Source organism: Rhinopithecus roxellana, chromosome 4 (assembly GCF_007565055.1).
Source record: "Rhinopithecus roxellana isolate Shanxi Qingling chromosome 4, ASM756505v1, whole genome shotgun sequence".
Lineage (NCBI taxonomy): Eukaryota > Metazoa > Chordata > Mammalia > Primates > Cercopithecidae > Rhinopithecus > Rhinopithecus roxellana.
The window spans coordinates 25,033,667-25,053,005 of NC_044552.1; the positions used below are offsets into that span (position 1 = coordinate 25,033,667).

Below are 19,339 nucleotides of genomic sequence, written 5' to 3' on the forward strand. Positions count from 1 at the left end.
CATCCCCAGCCCCAGCAGGAACAGGGAGAAGTGACTCTGCAAATCCCCCACTCAAAATGGGATCCCTCAACCAGAGACCACTTATGAAAGTCAATTTTCCCTGACTAAAGAAACGGGTCATTTACCCTGTTAGAAGTTCATGTCTGCCAGAGACCTCCACCTGGGAAATGCTGGTTCATGGCAGGGTCTCTCTTTTAGTAAAGGGAACAATTCCTGGCTAATTGACAGCTAATAAGTCGTTTAGAATCCAATTCATGGAAAAAGATTACCTACTTAAAGGATTAACTCCATTATAATAAGGACACACATCCCACACCGTACATCCAATGTCATTTGTGAGATTGTTTTCATTTGCTCATGTAGAATGTTACTCTACTGCTTTGCAGAGAGGCTTGCCACACATTTCAAATCTCTGCTTCTCATTTCACACCGTCTGGCTCAGGAGGTGAAGGTGATGGGAAGTGTCTTCAGACAATACTCTGAGGTTTGTCTCTCAGAGTCACAGTCATATATTACATATAGAGATTATTTTCTTAGAAGTTGTAATTTATTGATACGTATTTTAATCATGGCGTAGATAGATACTACCCAACAATTTGTCTTTATTACCTCTATGTTACACTGCTTAGGTGGTCACTACTGGTATCTCTGCATTTTCTTTCTTGTATGTGACATTAACGTATAAGATTGTATGTACATGGTGGCTTGGTTTCCAGGAATTGCTGATTAGGTAATTTAGACCATTCCTTCCACTGAGTACAACTGGAAAAGGAGGAAAACACACATATTTGAAAAATCTGGTTGAGCAAATGGATGGGCTAACAAAGCAGTGAAGACTTGCCTGGCCAGGAACCAGGAGAAGCAGAAATTCAGAAGAGGATCTTGAGCTGTGGAGCTGCTGTTGTGGATCGGAGGCAGTGACACCTGCTCCCCGGCCAGAAGCCCACTTCCAGGGTTCAGGACTCAGGCTTCAGAACTTAGATGGTCTCCTGGTCTCTCTAAAATTCGGTGCTCATTTAGCCAGGGCTAACACCCCCACACTCAATGGCTGGAGGATCCAAGCTTATGGTATGACTGCCTCTGGAGCATTTCCTTCTAGAGAAATCCTAACAGGTGTAGGTAAATGGTCCAGAGGGCACTAGCCAGCCTCCCACGGAACTCAGTCTAAGGCACTTTCCTGTGTTGTTACTCATGTTGGCCATGTCCTCAGGAATTCAATGGAACGGCCATGTAGTCTCTGAGTGGAAGTGAGGGCCGGGGAGTGGGGCGGTACGGGGCGGTGGTCCCTAGGCAGTCAGAGATTTTGTGTCCCTGTGTCCCTTCCTTCCATCTCAATCAGAGACCACTTGTGAAAGCCCAAGAACAAATGTCCTTAAATGTCAGAGGTGAATCCAAGACCACTGATCCATTGTGCCCAGGAGCCTTGGGCCATGTAGCCCAGCAATAATAAAGTCTATGAGGCCTTGGTCGCCCCCAAAGTGTTGCCCCAAGAGGAGCTGCCACTCGTTGCCATCAGGCACCCAGGAGCTGGACATGGTATTCATTGTAATTTCTGATGAGGAACTAGAGAAGTCCCATAGCATATACACCTTGATCAAATTGGGTCATGGTGGAGTCAGGTAAAATTCTGCAATGACTCACAGGTACCTAAGTATAAAATAAAGTCTCAACTCAGAGCATCCATCAAAGCTTCAGGCTCAGTAGTCATTCCTTTGTGCTGTTGCTGTGCTTATACTGTGAAAACTGGTGCTTGAAGGAAGGAGATATAGTGACATGTTGCAGGAAAACACATGTCATTAGAAAACTTGGCCTGATTCAGGGAGTGGGAAGGACCATTGTCTTTTCCATGGTAGATGTGGGACTCTCTGTCATCTTTATCCTGTTGTTCCAAGTGCAGAAGAGAAAGCTTCTTCCTGCTTTCAGCTGCGTGACTGACAACAGGAGCTGGAATTCAGAGAATCAGTGGCAGACTCTCTGTCTCTCCAGGCCCCAACCCTGTAGTTTTAAGGAACAGACTTAGGTCTCTGGCACTTTGTTCTCAACATGCATTTTCCTTCACTCATTCAGAAAAAAAAAAAAAAAAAAACATAGAAAATGAACCAAAGTGAACCAAAGGCTGCAATTCTCATGGCACCTAGAGAACTGGAGTACGGACCCAGGTTGCCATGTACCTGTCGTTGCTCCACCACACTCGGTTGCTGTGTGACCTCAGGAGAAGCTCTCTACCACTAGGGACTTTTAAATTCATCTGTGAACCCTGGATAAACACAGACATTCCGGAAACCTCACCGAAATGAAGTGAGGACCAATGAGTTGACAGGCAGAGCAAAATTTAAGTGATGGCATTTACTCCTAGACAGGGCTTTTTAGGAACATGCACCTTAAAAGTAGGAGGAAAACGTAAGGCCAGCAACGCCCTGCCTAAAATCCCCTTTAGTGATGATAATTATCATTCATCTTTCTATTAAAGTACAGCAAGACTTTCTCTCTCAATATCTCAAACCAGTTAAATATATCTTCTGATCATATACCAGTGTGGACCCACATGTTTTGCTCTGAGTGAAAATGAAGAGGAATGAGAACATCTCCGCCTTCGTGTGGTGACCATGGACCACAGAGGTTTGGAAACCAGCCTACATCTGCCCAAACTCTACATCACCTTCCCTTGTCAATTTTCAATCTATCTGTTCTATGCTTTGCAATCCTACATAATTCATACTCTTGAATAATCTCATTTCCATATGCAGGGCAGGGTAGAAAAGGTGATATCTCTGTTTTAATTTGCTAAGACTTCCATAATAAACAATAGAAATGTATCATCTCCCAGTTCTGGAGACTACAGGTCCAAGATCAAATGTATTGCAGGGCTGACTGCTCCTGAGGCCTCTCTCTTTGGCTTATACATGGCCATCTTCTCCCTCTATCTTGTCAACACAGGCCTCAAAATATGTGTAGAGGGACATAGTTTAGCCCATAACAGTCTGTGCCATCCTTGGCAGTGCCTTTTGTAAGAAATAAAAGAGAATACAACCTTTGGCTGGACTCTGTTGATATTTTGAAATGTTGGTCTTGCAATAAGAACACCACCAAAACAAGGAAGCCAAAGTTTAGTTTTCCCTGGAAGGTGAGCCCTCCCTGAGCCTGGCTGCCCCAGGGCAGCAAGACCCAGTGCTATGTAGTTCTCCAAAGTGCTATTTACTATAGTGATTCTGATTCTCTACTTTTAACTGGGAAAATAATTCTCTCTCAGGAAAGCAACCACTTCTGATGCTATGTAGGTATTATTCTCCTTATACTTACAGGAGAAAAAAATTGATGTTAATAAACAGGAAACATTTGCCAAATTATTATCACACAAATAATTTTTGTATTGTCTTAAGATATCCTTTATTGTATTGTGCTTATTGGTTTTTTAATAAAAAATTACTGGCACATAATATTTGTACATATTTTGGGGTACACATAATATTTTCATGCGTGTGTAGAATGTGAAATGATCAAGTCAGGATATTTAGGATATTCATCACCTCAAGCATGTGCCATTTATTTGTGTTGGGTGAATTTCAAATCCACTCTTCTAGCTATTGTGAAATATACAATACGTTGTTGTAACCATAGCCAGCCTGCTGTGCTATCGAATATTAGAATTTATTCCTTCTATTTAACTGTATCTTTGTACCCATTAAGCTACCTCCTTTTATCTCCCAGGTCCCCCCACACACCTTTCCCAGCCTCTGGTAACTATTATTTTACTCTACCTCCATAAAATCAACTTTTTTTCAGTTCTCACATGTGAGTGAGAACATGTGATATTTGTCCTTCTTTGCCTGGTCTATTTCACTTAACATACTGACCTCCAGTTCCATCCATGTTGCTGCTAGTTATTATGAAGTAGCTCTAGCTAGAAGAATGGAGAATTAAAAGAAATCTTTGTGAAGCCACTACCCAGGTTTGTCCATTTGTAACATTTTAATATTATTGGCTATATGTAGTATACATAGAAAATAATAGAAATATATGTAGATAGCCCTGATTTTCCACAGTTCTGTTATGTATGTGTTTCAGTTGATACTGTACTGAGTAAAGCAAGGACTGCCAGTGAGAAGTGAGCAATGTCTTGAATTTGGTGAATGCCTTTATAATGTTACAAAGTTTTTTAAATCCCTTTGTTTGACATGATTTTAGACTTTGTATAAATTGTTTTTTGTTGAATGTATCATTCTGTGGCTTGCTTTTTCATTTAGCATGGTCTGTGAGGTGAATCCACACCCACAGAAACAGTTAATTTGTTTTCAGTGCTGGATAGTATTCATGGGAGGAATATCCCACAATTTATCTCTTCTCCTGTCCACAGACCTTTAGCTTGTTTCTGGTACAGACACTGCCACAATGAACATCCTGGGTCATCTCTCTCTGGTCCCTGTGTGAGTTCCCCAAGATATGGATGGAGGAACGGGATTACTGTGCTTTTACCACATGATGTCATAGGATGTCAAATTGTTCTCTGACGAGGTTGTATCAACTCCCCTCTAAAATCTTCTTTGACATTTTACAGGTCAAGTTCTCTTCCTCCCCAACTGACTGCTCATCCTCAGTCCCCCTTCACTGGCTCCTTTTGTTGTAGATGCTGGAGCACTCCGGGGTTTACTGCCTCCCAACCACTCTAGAGTCCTCCACTCCCAGGATTTTAAACATCGTCTAGACACAGATGGCTCCCAAATATATATCTCTACATATTTCTATAATCAAAAAGATAATGGTACCAAAACAGGTACCCCGATATATTGCAGATGGGCCTGCAAACTGGAAATGTTTTCAGGAAAGGCAGTATGGCGATTTCTGTCTAAGTTAAAAATGCATACACCCAGCAGTCCCACTTCTAGAAATGTGTCCAAAACTACACCTGCATTCCTGAAAAATGACTGTATTCAGAATTATATGTTGCAACCCTGTTTGTAAAAGCAAAAAGGAAAGAAGAAAGAAAGAAAATGAAAGATAAAAGAAAAAATAATCCAAATGTCTGTCAGTAGGGGGCTGGTTAAAAAAGCATTGCAAGCTGGGCACGGTAGCACTCACCTGTGAATAGCCACTCTACTCCACTCTGGATATCATAAGGAGGCCTCCCTACCTTCCTAAGAAAACCCAAACAAGCACTGCATATCTACACGGCGGAGTCTACAAACATTTAACACAAAAGAAAAAAGACATAGGAAACTCTTGATATTCCCTCATGGGATGGTCTCTATGATACATTATTAAGAAGAAATAAAGCAAGGTGTAGAATAACATATAGAGTCTGCTAAAATTTGTGTGAAAAGGGACAAAGCTATATATGTACACATTTATATTTGCTTGCATATGCATAAAATATATTTGGAAGTATAAACAAGAAGTTGATATCCCTGGTTGCCTGTTGGGGATGAGACAGGGTTAAGAGAGAGACATTTTACCTTTTGAACATTTTAAATTTTGAATTTTGAACTATATCAAGAAATAAAAGATAATTCCTAGGGAGACCAAACAAACCCAAGAAAATTCAAAACGCAAAACCTTTTAAAAACTAATAGAATTTTTTTACCTTTATTAAAATAAATTTTAAAAATTTTCTAAATATTATATTATTCCTTTAATAAGAAGGTTTACTACCATTTTAATTCAGTATGTTGTTTTCTTTTTAATTGCATTATTTTTCCTTACATCTGTCTTTTTTCCAACACAATGTAAAATAACAGCGTGATTAATTAAATGCAATTTGTTTGGTGAAGGAAATTTTGTTCAAATCTTGGTCTAAGTGGGAAAGGGATTCTAGGGGATCCAGTGCAACAATTATGGCTTCCGTATGCTCACACCGCCCTCTAGTGTTTATATGGGCTCATGGATGTGATATCTAGAAAACACTGGAATTCTCAAGGACACAAGACTGAAGCCATTTGCCAAATGTTCAAGGTCCTATTAAAGGCCCATCTGAGTACTTGTCATACGAGGTCACCCTATCTTTAAATCAGAAGGTACACTCAGAGCTCCTAGGGTCACATCCCAGGCCCAACCAGCTGAGGGTAGTCAAGGAAGGTCTGGAGGTCAGTGTCGTGAGGAGTGGGGTGCCAGTGTCACTGGGAGTATGGGGACCAGTTGTGGAGTGGCGGGAGTCCCAGGTGCTGTATGAAGCCGAGCCTTTGGATCACTCTGTGACTCCACATTTGGTCCCTTCCTGGGTGTCTGATATTCCCGGGACTCTAAGGAAATCAAATGCTGCAAGCTTGGGGTGGGGAGCTGTCCAGGATGGGTCAGGTGTGGTCTCATTGACACTACACTTCTGCCTCCCAGCCCACTCCCAGCCCTCTTCTGATATTAGAAATCAACACAGATTGCCTTAGGGTGGTGGTTCGCAAAGTGTGGTCCTGGGGGAAGCAGCATTGGCATCACCTGGGAACTTAGATATGCAATCTTCAGGGCCTGGCCTGGACCTACTGTATCAGAAACTCTCCATTTTAACAAGCCCCCAACAGAATTCTGCTTTTCAAATCAGATCTCTCTCTCTCTCTCTGTCTCTCACTCTTTGTTTCAAGTCTCAATATTGAATAACTGTGACTTCTGGATAGTCAGACGTTAGACACCCTTTCTGCCAGGAAGCACCAGGCTCCTTGATCAGCTTATTCTCATTCTTGGCCTGGCCCAGAGAAAGATGTTCACTTCCTGGATTCTGAGCAAAGCTCTCCTATCCTGGGTGTCTGTGGTGCTCCCACTTACACCACAAAACAAAACTCAAATAATATTCTTTTCTTTTATGAGATTTTTGGTATTCCTTCATTAGTCAGAGCTGAAGATCTACATATATGTCTACCAAGCAAGTGTGCATGTCTCACTAGCCAGTTTGTTAGTCTTGCCAATGCACCACAATGTAGCAGCCTCTCAGTGTCTTCTTGTGAGGTGTTACCTGGAGTTCTTTGTCTCACCACCAAGAGAATTAAGGAGCATGGATACAAAGAGTGAGGTTGGAGCAAAAGTTTAATAAGCAAAAAAAGAAAGCTCTCCCCTGCAGAGAGGGGGCTTGGAAGAGGGTTGCCATTTTTACAGTTGAATGCAAAGGCTGATGAGGGCTGGGTGTCTCATTTGAATGAGGCACAAATTTATGGCAACTCCACCCCATCCTCCTAGTGCCCATATGGACCCTTAGCTTGACTCCACATTGCTTTGTTTCCCTTACTGCCCATGTATCAGGGAACAGAATTTTCCATTGCGGGCATGTCTGGGCAAATTTCCTGTGTAGCCTTTCTTATTTGTGCAGCTGTGGGCATGTCTTAGGCAAGCCCCCCTGTGCAAGTTCCCTTCTCTGTGCCTGCAGGCTGTTCTTTTGTTTGAAATAATTCAACTGAGGACCCGCCATAACTGCCCACCTGACCAGTTTCTTCCTTTTTCCTCTCTCAATTTGTGTTATAATTTCCTTACTGATCTCTGCCTGAGCAAGACTGGGCACACCTTGAAGGCAAGGAGGGTTTATTTCCTCTTACCTCAGTCCCAGCTCCTCTTAAAACAATGCCCGGCACGCAGTAGGTATTTGATAAATGTTTGCCAAATGAAGGGATTGCCTGCAATGGCCTGGCACACAGGAAAGAAGAATGAAAACCCACAGGCCAAAAGTGGCTGGGAGATTTTCCAAATCCTGGTGCTGGGCACGGGGCCCACTAAAGTTCACTTTTGAACCTTCCCATCTGTCTCATCCTCCTCTCTTCAGGGACATCCATGCCCCACAGAGCCTACTTAGTCACACACTACCTTTCACGACCACCTTCCAGATCAGCCAGGCACAAACCCCACAGACTTCCTGCCTGTGGCTCCAAATCCTCAGCTGAAATTCTGAGGCTAATTTCAGTGGAGTTAGAGGCTTATCCCTTAGGAGTGGCAATGGCTGGCTTTAAGATTCGAGAAGTAGTGTTTACATCTCAAAAGAGAAGACCGCTCCACCAGAAATGCAGAGTTTTGGTATGTGCAGGTCCAGGGTCTTCAGGAGATAAAGAATGATAGCTCCAGGAGCACTGGGACCCCCATGCAGCCCACCTGTCACCACAGCCTAGGCAGGGGTTGGGCTCTCACCTCGGCCCCTCCTCTGCACGCCCTGGATGTGGATGGTCCCTGAGTGTGAACTTGCCTGGGCTCTGACCCTGGGTGCTTCCCGCTGTTGTGGAGCCTCTGCGGGTGTGGGGCCTCTGCGGGTGTGGAGCCTCTGCGGGTGTGGGGCCTCTGCGGGTGTGGGGCCTCTGCGGGTGTGGTGCATGCACGGGGGCTTCACAAGAGACCTGGGGCCCTTTAGAGTCTCAAGGCCAACATTCTTGGAGAATCCATGTCAGGCATTCAGGCTCTCAGGGACTCAGATGCCTACACTATGAAAATGAGAGAATCTATCCCACTCTCAGGTGTGGTGAGATTCATATTACATGACAATCGGTCATCTATATGTCAGGCCTCTGAGCCCAAGCTAAGCCATCATGTCCCCCATGACCTGCACGTAGACATCCAGTGGCCTGATGCAACTGAAGATCCACAGAAGTGAAAATAGCCTTAACTGATGACGTTCCACCATTGTGATTTGTTTCTGCCCCACCCTAACTGATCAGTGTACTTTGTAATCTCCCCCACCCTTAAGAAGATTCTTTATAATTCTCCCCACCCTTGAGAATGTACTTTGTGAGATCCACCCTCTGCCCCCAAAACATTGCTCTTAACTCCACCGTCTATCCCAAAACCTATAAGAACTAATGATAATCCACCACCCTTTGCTGACTCCTTTTTCGGACTCAGCCCACCTGCACCCAGGTGAAATAAACAGCCTTGTTGCTCACACAAAGGCTGTTTGGTAGTCTCTTCATACGGACACACGTGAGACACTATACATTCTTCGTACTCTCAGTGTTGCCTTTATCAGTCGGACAATGCCTAAAACCCAAAGATGGGTCAGGCATTGTGGAGGAAGAGTTCCTTTCTTACCTTCTGAAGCTGCCATCAAGAGGAATTTCTACCCTGTGAACTCTAGACGGGACTTTCCTTGAAGCTGAGTAGGGAATGGACATTTGGACTTTTTTTTTTTTTTTTTTTTTTTTTTTTTTTTTTTTTTTTTTTAGAGTTAGTAACTCCATGGAGAACCACACATTTATTTGCTTACTTTAATTCTACAGCAACCTTCGAGGTGGCTTACTGCAACAAACCCAGTGTAATAAATACATGCGAATTATTTTAAAATCAACACCAAGGAAAATATACATTTTAAAAGATTAAGGCTGGGGTAAGGTTAGAACATTACCAGGCAAGAAGGAACATCTGAAACATTTGCTGCAATGGAGTTCTCTGTTTACCTAGCCATAGGTTTGTTTGATTTCACTGCATCTGAGCACCACGGAGCGGGGCGACAGTGCAGGTCACTAGTCCCTTGTTTCCTGATTCAGGAACAGCATCCTGTTCTACACGTACCATCAAAGCAAATTACATCATTATAAGATGTTTAATGATGAAGTCAAAGTCCACAGAGTCAGCAAGTAAGTGTAAAACCCTCAGGAGTCCAAGGAGAGTCTACATTTCTCCCCGGAAATGGCCTCACGATGCACTCTTGAAGGGAGAGGGTCCTTTCAAGGGGTCCCAAGATGCAGGAGCAACTGGGCTGCAGCTCTCAATAAAGATGCCCTTTCTACCTGCAGGTTCCACGAAACCTCACAGGCAACTTCAGTGATCTCACCTGAGCTAGGAATTCGGGTTTTTGATGTTGGTTCTCTTTGAGCCATTGTGTGAGCTTTAAAATGTGATGTGGAGATTTTGCTATACTGGTGTTTCCTTGCTGGAATTTGATATCCACGCTGGCTCTGGCGTCCCTGTCTGGTTCCAGGAGGAAATGGAATGTCCTGCACTTTTTTTCAGCATCTCTTTGTGTAAGAAGGATCAGGAGACTTGGAGTCAAGGGCTCCTCTAATCTCACTCTCCTCCAAAAAATAGTGTCCCGTAAGCTTTCTGGGGGTGAGGGCCTTGACAGTGTGCTGTTCTGATGAATATAATTGTCCCAGCTCCCGAAATAAAACCACAGGTGCACAAAATACCGACTCTTGCAAGCGATGCCAAGGTGGGGATGTTTCCTAGGCACCAGGTTTAGCACTTCAACTTTGTATGTACACACACAGGACCAGGCATTGTGGTTTATGCCTATAATCTCAGCACTTTGGGAGGCTGAGGCATGAGAAGTGCTTGAAGCCAGAAATTCAAGACCAGCATTGGTAACAAAGCAAGACCCAGTCTCTACAAAAAAAAAAGAAAAAAGAAGAAAAAGAAAAAATATATGTCTATACATACACACACACACACACACACACACACACATATACTGCGTATAGTGGCTCCAATCTGTAGTCCCAGCTACTCGAGAAGCTGAGGCAGGAGGATTACCTGAGTCCAGGAGTTGGAGCCTGCAAGGAGCTGTGATCAGGACACTGCTCTGGCTTGACCATTAGAGTGAGACCCTGTCTCAAAAACAAACAAACAAAACAAAACAAAGCAAAATACATACACACACACAGCCAGAGCCAGCGCTGAGGGAGAGGGTGACCTCGGGGCGGGGTCACAGGCGTTTCTCAGGTCCCACTCAATGGCCTTTGTCTCTTTTTCCTGGAGGTGGAGGAGTCTGTACTCCATGAGGGGACGTCCTCTGAAGAAGGCGGGAGATACTCAGGAGCCGGGTCCAGAGAGGGAAAAGGATGAGGAAGTGGAGACAAAGCGTAGGGGGCAGGGCAAGAAGGGAGCATGTGAGGAATAAGGAGGGGGAGGACCTTCCAGCTGTCAGAAAAAGCACCCGCAGAATTTGGCTCTTGGTTTTTGTGCTTTATCAGGATGGATCTGGGGAACCAGCCAGAGTGAGAGATAAGGAGTCTACTTTGCAGAGGACATGCATGAGTCTCCTCCTAGTTTGAACTCACGAGTAGCAGCTGACAGCCAGGACCCTTGTGGGGGGCTTTCTGGGGGTGAGGGCCTTGACACTGTGCTGTTCTGATGAATATAATTGTCCCAGCTCCTGAAATAAAACCACAGGTGCACAAAATACCGACTCTTGCAAGCAATGCCAAGGTGGGGATGTTTCCTAGGCACCAGGTTTAGCACTTTGACTTTGTATGTACACACACAGGAGCCAGGCATTGTGGTTTGTGCCTATAATCACAGCACTTTGGGAGGCTGAGGCATGAGGATTGTTTGAAGCCAGAAGTTTGAGACCAGCCTGGGTAACAAAGTAAGACCCAGTCTCTACAAAATACACACACACACACACACACACTGGGTGTGGCGGCTCCAGTCTGTAGTCCCAGCTACTCGAGAAGCTGAGGTGGGAGGATTACATGAGTCCAGGAGTTGGAGCCTGCAATGAGCTGTGATCGGGACTCTACTCTAGCTTGACCATCAGAGTAAGACCCTGTCTCAAAAACAAACAAACAAACAAACACAGCCAGAGTCAGCCCTGAGGGAGAGGCTGACCTCAGGGGTGGGGTCACAGGCGTTTCTCAGGTCCCTCTCAGTGGCCTTTGTCTCTTTTTCCTGGAAGTGGAGGAGTCTGTACTCCATGAGGGGACGTCCTCTGAAGAAGGCGGGAGATACTCAGGAGCCGGGTCCAGAGAGGGAAAAGGATGAGGAAGTGGAGACAAAGAGGAGGAGGCAGGGCAAGAAGGGAGCACGAGAGGAATGGGAAGGGGGAGGACCTTCCAGCTGTCAGCAAAGTCAGGCAGAATTTGGCTCTTGGTTTTTGTGCTTTATAAGAATGGATTTGGGGAACCAGCCGGAGGGGGAGATAAGGAGTCTACTTTGCAGAGGACACGTGTGAGTCTCCTCCTAGTTTGAACTCATCAGTAGCAGCTGACAACCAGGACCCTTGTGTGGGGCACATGACACCCCTTTGCAACCAGGGTGTTTTCTGCACCCCACCGGCCGCCCCTCCTGGGGCAGTGCTGGTTCCCTCCAATCCTAACAGGGAGGGAAGGAAGGAGAGGTCTGGAGGCTTTGGGTCCTCCCTTGTGCTCCTTCTTCCTCTGCCCTTTATTCCCTGAGTATCCTCGCCTTTCCTCCGCTACCAGGACCCCACTACAGCAAAGCACATCCTGCACACTGGCCTGGACTCCCTTTGTAACTATCCAGTGGGTTCATCTTGCCCGCTACCTAGACAAAACTGATTTACCAAGGCAGGAGAATTGCAATAGAGAAAGAGTAATTCATGCAGAGCCCTCCATGCGGGAGACCAGAGTTTTATTACTCAAATCAGTCTCCCTGAAAACTCTGATCAGTTTTTAAGGATAATTTGGTGGATGGAGGGGCCAGTGAATCGGGAGAGCTGATTAGTTGGCTCTGGTATGAAATCATAGTGAGTGGAGGCTATTCTCTCAGGCTGAGTCAGTTCCTGAGTCGGGGCCACAGGACTGGTTGGCAGGTCCAGATGGGGCCCTCCAGTTGTTAGAAATAAAAAAACCTGAAAAGACATCTCAAAAGGCCGCTCCGGGGTTCACAATAGTGATGTTACCTACAAGAGTAACAGGAGAAGTTGCAAATCTTATGACCTCCGGAATAATGGCTGGTAATATTTAGAATTCCAGCCCCTCTCATCCTAACTTAATGGCCGGTGGCCTTTCTTCGTTTTACAAGAACAGTTTCCTTTAAACTATAAACTAAATTCCTTCCCAAGGCTAGTTCAGCCTACGCCTAGAAATGAACAAGGGCAGTTTAGCGGTTAGAAGCAAGATGGGGTCAGTTAGGTTTGATATCTTTCACTGTCATCATTTCCTTAGTTATAATTTTGCAAAGGCGGTTTCACCTTGGCTTCAGACCTACCAACGCAGTATTACTGTGCCCTGTCCTTCCAACCACTGCCACTAGGTGGAAGCAGAGCGAACATCGCCCAGATGGGCTAGATTCTTGCCACAGGCTCACTGCTAGAACGAACATTCTTGAGACTTTAGATCTGAAAGTCAGCCTGATTTCTGAAAGCCTTTGATCGGTTCCAAAATCAAATCAATACTCCAGGAACAAGATCTGCCTCGACTTTGTCTCCACCCAAGGACGCTATGGCAACGCAGTTTTCAAACGTGCTTTGAGAATAAATGGAACGGGGTCCCCTGTGTCCCCACTCATTTGCATTTTCCTTTTTGTTACAGCCAACCCCTTTTGTAAATATTGTTACATATCTCTTTATTCCACTGAAAACATCGCTTTCAAAGGCATTTTAAGAAAGATTCAATGCCATGAAAATATGAAGGATCCTCTTGAAAGAGAGTTTCTGGTGGTGGGTTTTAATGAACATTTTGGTTTTTTTTTTTTTTTTTTCTTTGAGACGGAGTCTTGCTCTGTCGCCCAGGCTGGAGTGCAGTGGCCGGATCTCAGCTCACTGCAAGCTCCGCCTCCCGGGTTCACGCCATTCTCCTGCCTCAGCCTCCCGAGTAGCTGGGACTATAGGCGCCCGCCAGGTCGCCCGGCTAGTTTTTTGTATTTTTAGTAGAGACGGGGTTTCACCATGTTAGCCAGGATGGTCTTGATCTCCTGACCTCGTGATCCGCCCGTCTCGGCCTTCCAAAGTGCTGGGATTACAGGCTTGAGCCACCGCGCCCGGCCACATTTTGGTTTTTAAAACTCTGTAACTATTTCGTTGTGGGGCTTAGCCTCATATTTTCAAACTGAAATATTCTCTTCCTTAACCTCCACATAAATACAAGTTTATAATTTTTATTATTTTAAAATTTTATTTATTTTTCTGTTTCGGGGACAGGGTCGCCTCCTGTCACCCAGGCCGGAGTGCAATGGCATAATCAGAGCTTACTGCAGCCTGGAACTCCCCAGCTCAAGTGATCCTTCTGCCTCTGATTCCCAAAGAACTGGGATTATAGTCATGAACCACTGCAATCCACCCAAATCCAAGTTTATACTAAAAGATAAAATTTCAACATTGTAGGGGATCGGTCAGGTGGTGGGAATAATTATAAAGTTATAGGAAATAGACACAAACCTTCTTGGAAGGCAGTAAGTTTTGCAAAAGCCTCAGGATAGGGTTATGGCTGAAATCCTCTACCTTGGATACTAGCCTAATCCTCTTACCTTGAGTTAATAGCTTCGAGTAGGTACAAAGACATGTAAGGGAGTTTATCTAAAGAGCATGTTTACTCATGTGATCCTAAGACCAACCTTTGATCATTTGTAGTACTGCTCTCTCCAGGGGTTGGTGACCAGATTAATTACCCACAGATGTGTTGACTCAAAGCCTTTGTCATTAAATCTGTGCTGAATAAAGGCCCACAGGGCCAGTTAGTAAGGATACCCAGCTGCCACAACCCTTTCTGTGAGTGGCCCGGCCCCCTGGCGCACTCTTTCACTGAATATCGGTGTCTGAGTATGTTATTCATCCATCGTGCAGCCTGGGTCTGCTGGTCAGACCCCAGCACAACATTTAAGAGGAAATGAAAGTCACGAAGTTATCTCAGTCTCCGGAGTCACTGTCAAAACTTTCATGAGGAATCTTCCAGGTTTTCCCCTACTTAAAATATATATTAATATTATGTAAGTGGTATTAGTGGCATTTTCGCCCAGGCTGGAGTGCAGTGGCACAATCTCGGCTCACTCTAACCTCTGCCTCCAAGATTCAAGTGATTCTCCTGCCTCAGCCTCCCGAACAGCTGGAACTACAGGCACCCGCCACCACGCCTGGCTAATGTTTGTATTTCCAGTAGAGACAGGGTTTCACCATGTTGCCCAGGCTGATCTTGAAGTTCTGACCTCAGGTTATCTGCCCGCCATAGCCTCCCAAAGTGCTGGGATTACAGGCATGAGCCACTGCGCCCAGCCTCCTTAACCTTTTAAAAAAGGTTTAAAGTATGCTTGGCACATCTTTTCATAGCAATACTTAAAATTGCTCTTACTCTTTTTAATGACAGCATAGAATTTTATCATGTAGCTGTTCTTTGGGAGATGATTGAAATCTTCTTTATCTTCACTGTGGTAATGGAGATGTGGTTGTGTACAATAGCTAAAATTCAACAAGTTGAACATTTTAAATAGATGCAGTTTATTGCATGAAAAGTATACCCCCAATAAGATGATTTAAAAATATTATCCTCTTTGAGACTTGCACTTTGCTTATGTGAAACAAAACAAAACAAAAACCTTGTTCTTGTGCCCAGGAGACACACCCTGACACATCTGGAGGTAGAGGGTCATGCTCTCTGCAACTTACCCTCACAAGCTCTGAAAAAGCAATAATAGCATTATATTTACAGATTCAGAGACAGAGAAAGCTATGGTAAAAATGTTCATAAGTAAAACTAGATAAAGGGCAAAAATAAAAGAAATAATGAAACTACATCTTTTAAATTTTATCTCTCCGGCCGGGCGCGGTGGCTCACGCCTGTAATCCCAGCACTTTGGGAGGTCGAGGCGGGCAGATCACGAAGTCAGGAGATCGAGACCATCAAGGCTAACACAGTGAAACCCCATCTCTACTAAAAATACAAAAAATTAGTCGGGCGTGGTGGCGGGCGCCTGTAGTCCCAGCTACTCGTGAACCCGGGAGGCGGAGCTTGCAGTGAGATCCTGCAACTGCACTCCAGCCTGGGCGACAGAGCAAGACTCCGTCTCAAAAAAAAAAAAAAAAATCTCTCCTTGACTTTTTCTCTCCCCTTTTCTTCCTGTCTCTTCCCTGCTTTCTTCAACACGTCCCCCCATCCTTCCCTCTTTTCTGCATTCTCTGCATTTGATCCCCTTATGTATTCCAGCCTCCAGGCCAACAAACGTGTCCGAGTCCGCCGAGGCAGGTCTGGGAAGGGACGCGAGGCGGCGCTGTCACCGCATTCTGAGAGCCGCAGCGACCTGGGCTCCTTGTATCATTTCAGTGAAGGTCACTCCAGTCTTTGATGGAGGCCACACTCGGGGCATAAATTAGGATCCTCACTGAAGTGGCGGGACCCTGAGAGACTTTTTCCTGGCCTCTTAGTTGTGGGTTTTCCTGCGGGCCGTGGAGCCCGTTTCCATCAGAACCGCCCAGAGGCGGGAGCTGCCTTCCAGGGGTGGCGGAGCAGCAGGAAGTGTTTTCGGATCCTGGAATCCGTGGGCGGCCCGTGGGAGGGACTGAGGCGCATTTCCCTACTCACCCGGATCCGAATCCACCGCGGTGCTGTTTCAAGACAGTCAGAGTCCAGATCGCGCTCCAGCCCGGACTCGGAATTCCTGCCCCACGGGTCTGCATTTCACAGCGGCAGGTGTGAGTGACCCGCAGCTGGAGACCAGAAGCCTGAAGGCAGCTCGGCCCTCCCCAGCCGCAGCGCCGTTATTCCGTTTCTATATCAGTAAACACGTTTCTTTTTCCGTAGACCAGGGCGGGGTGACGGGTGATCCCATTCCTCGCAGTGAACTCCGGGCCGCAGAATTCAAAACGCGGGCAAGGCCGGGCGCGGTGGCTCTCGCCTGTAATCCCAGCACTTTGGGAGGTCGAGGCCGGCGGATCACCTGAGGTCAGGAGCTTGAGACCAGCCTGACCAACATGGGGAAACCCCGTCTTTACTAAAAATACAAAATCAGCCGGGCATGGTGGTGAATGCCTGTAATCCCAGCTAGTAGGGAGGCTGAGGCAGGAGAATCGCTTAAACCTAGGAGACGGAGGTTGCGGTGAGCCGAGATCGCGCCATTGCACTTCAGCCTGGGCAACAAGAAGGAAAACTCCGTAGAAAAAAAAAAAAGAAAGAAAAGCTTTCGGGGTCGGAGCGCAGCCCCGCCCTGTGTTATGTGAGCGACCGCGCTGGGCGGTTTCTCTTTTCTTTTCCGGACCCTGCAGTGGCGCCTAAAGTCTGCGAGAAGGAAATCGCCTCTATGCTCGGGAGTGCATGGGGTATAAGGCAAGTGCTGAGGAAGAAAACGTAGTTGATGGGGCAGAGCAGACGGGGTTGGAGGTGGGGTGGAGGGGGAGGGCTTTGGACAGAAGACCTGGGAGGCTTGGTGGGAGAGGGACGCCCAGGCCTGGGCACTAAGAAGCAACTCCCCTGGAGCTCGACCACACTGGCCTCCCCTAGCCCCGGAGAGGACTGGCTTCATGTCTACCTGAAACCACTTCTAAGTGCCTTAGAACAAACCTTACATATTCATTATTATTATTGAACTATTAAGTCTCTTTGGCGGTGAGCTGAATGAGATCCTTTGCTGGAGCTGGCACAGGGAGGAAGTCCTGGAGGGAGGGTAGACATTGTGGAGGGAAGGGCTGGGTCCATCTCCCTCTCTGTCTCTCACTAGACTTACGATCTTTAGCAGTGAAAATAATCTCTCTAAGATGGGGAAAGGACCCCAGTCCCTGCTGTGCTCAATAAATTATGAGGATCAAAATAAAGTAACAGTGAATGTGAATGGGAAAACTAAGAAATTGTTAAAATTCTCAAATACGCTACATTTTAATCCGCAGAAAAGCATAGGCTAGGGATCATGGGGGAATAGTTAGTAATGACAAGTATAGTTTAACTTAAAAAGAAAGTTTGTGAGGCTGACAAAGAAGAAATGGGCACATTTCCTGATCTTGGAGGGTTCACAGGGTAGAAGATGGTGGGTGACAGCTGGGTGTGGTGGCACTCACGTCCCAGCTACTCAAGAGGCTGTGGTGGGAGGATTGCTTGAGCCCAGGCATTCAAGGCTGCAGTGAGCTATAATCACACCCCTGCATTCCAACTGGGTGACAGAGCAAGACTCCTCTCTTTAAAAAATTTAAAAAATAAAAAAAGATTCAAGGCAGGGCACAGTGAGTACTATCAGGAAGGTTCAAACCACGGGCTAAATCTGTAGTTCTAAGACTTGACTATACATTGGAAACACCTAGGGAACTTTAAAAGATACTAAGATTTAGGTCTAACCTAGGTTTACTGATTTAACAACCTAGGTTGTGGCTGTGGCCTGGGAATACGGATATTAAAAATCTCCAGGTGGTTCTACGCAGTGGCTAGGTTTGAAGACCAGTGCCTAGATGTCCCAACGACTAAGAGATACGCATTGGGGACAAGGCAATTCTCTTAGTAGAAAGAGGCTTTCCGGACAGCATTCTTATTATTGAGAATTGAGAATTCATATGCCACACAATTTATCCTTTTAAAGTGTACAGCTCAGTGGCTTTTGGTATAATCACAAAGTTGTGCCACCATCACCACTATCTACCCTGGAAGATTTTTTCCTTTTTTTCTTTTTTCTTTTCTTTTTCTTTTAAAGGCTAGTCAAGTGAAACAGTGGGAGTAAGAAGAAACAAAGACATCTATAACTGATTGCGATCAATTAGTTGTAAACACCACTGCACTCAGACCAGCCTAACTCGGAAGATTTTAAGGCTATAGTATGGTCTGATGGGCTCAAAGTCAGAGGTGACAGTAACCTGGACGAGGGAAACTGCTTGGGAAGTGGCATCCTGGTGGGATAGGGTGAGGAGATCCCAGAGCCCACTTTTACTGCAACTCTGGGGAGATGTCACCAGAGAAATGGGGGTGGTGCCAGACAGCAGGTTGTGGCAGCTGTGGTTTCCATGATAGAGTAGAAGCATCCATCATGTGTGACACTCAGCAGATGGGGCGCTGTGAGTGGCTTGGAGCACTCTGAGTGTAACTGAGGCAGACACAGTGTTTAGGAAGCCTGTGCAGTAATCTAGGCTGCAGGGAGGGGAAAGCCTAGACTAACATTGTGGTTGTGGGATTGAAATAGGGTTGGAGGAGCTGACTTTGACTCCCGGAGATGAAGGGGAAAGAGGAAATCAGAAGGGATCAAGGATGGTGATGCTCTTAAGAGAAACTGAGGAGGAAGAGAGGATGATGTGGTGGGAGATGTGTAGAGAGTCCTTGTAGATCTGCCACATTGGAGGGGACTGTGGTCCCAGAGATACAGATGTCCTAAAACAGGCTGGAAAAGGGAGTCTGGAGAGAGCTTGGTGTTGTAGTGAACCATGGGGAGCCTCCTCGTTGGCCCTGTGACCACCCAGGGACGGAATAGAGAGGCAGCCCTGGGAGACCTCAGACACTTAAAGGATATAAGGGGGTGAAAGGGGCGCCTGGCTTTGAGTCAAAGGGAAGAGAAGAAGATTATAAAGCTGAAACGTCTAAGAGAGTTTGTGGTCTGAGCTGTTCTACTGAGGCAGGTGCTTCTGAGAGGCAGAGGTGGCTGAGATCTGGAAACAGGTCTGCAAATCTGGTCACTAGTCTCATTGCCAGTGACCCTGTGCGCGGTTAAGGGAGTGTGTTGGGAGAATAGCCACGCGTTGTCTGTCCCGGAAGGAACAAGCCAGTGAGAGCCGGTCTGATGGGGCGGCCGGCAAATGGGGCTTGGTGAGGCC

General features: G+C 45.9%; 1 long non-coding RNA gene across 1 annotated transcript; it reads right to left on the reverse strand.

Annotated features, from left to right (window-relative positions):
* Positions 1-525: 525 nt before the first annotated feature.
* Positions 526-16,798, reverse strand: LOC115896842. Its single transcript, XR_004056729.1, has 2 exons — positions 16,143-16,798; positions 526-1,995 (listed from the first exon to the last, which is right to left on the reverse strand). It is a non-coding gene; the product is annotated as an uncharacterized LOC115896842 (long non-coding RNA).
* Between the last annotated feature and the right edge of the window lie 2,541 nt (positions 16,799-19,339).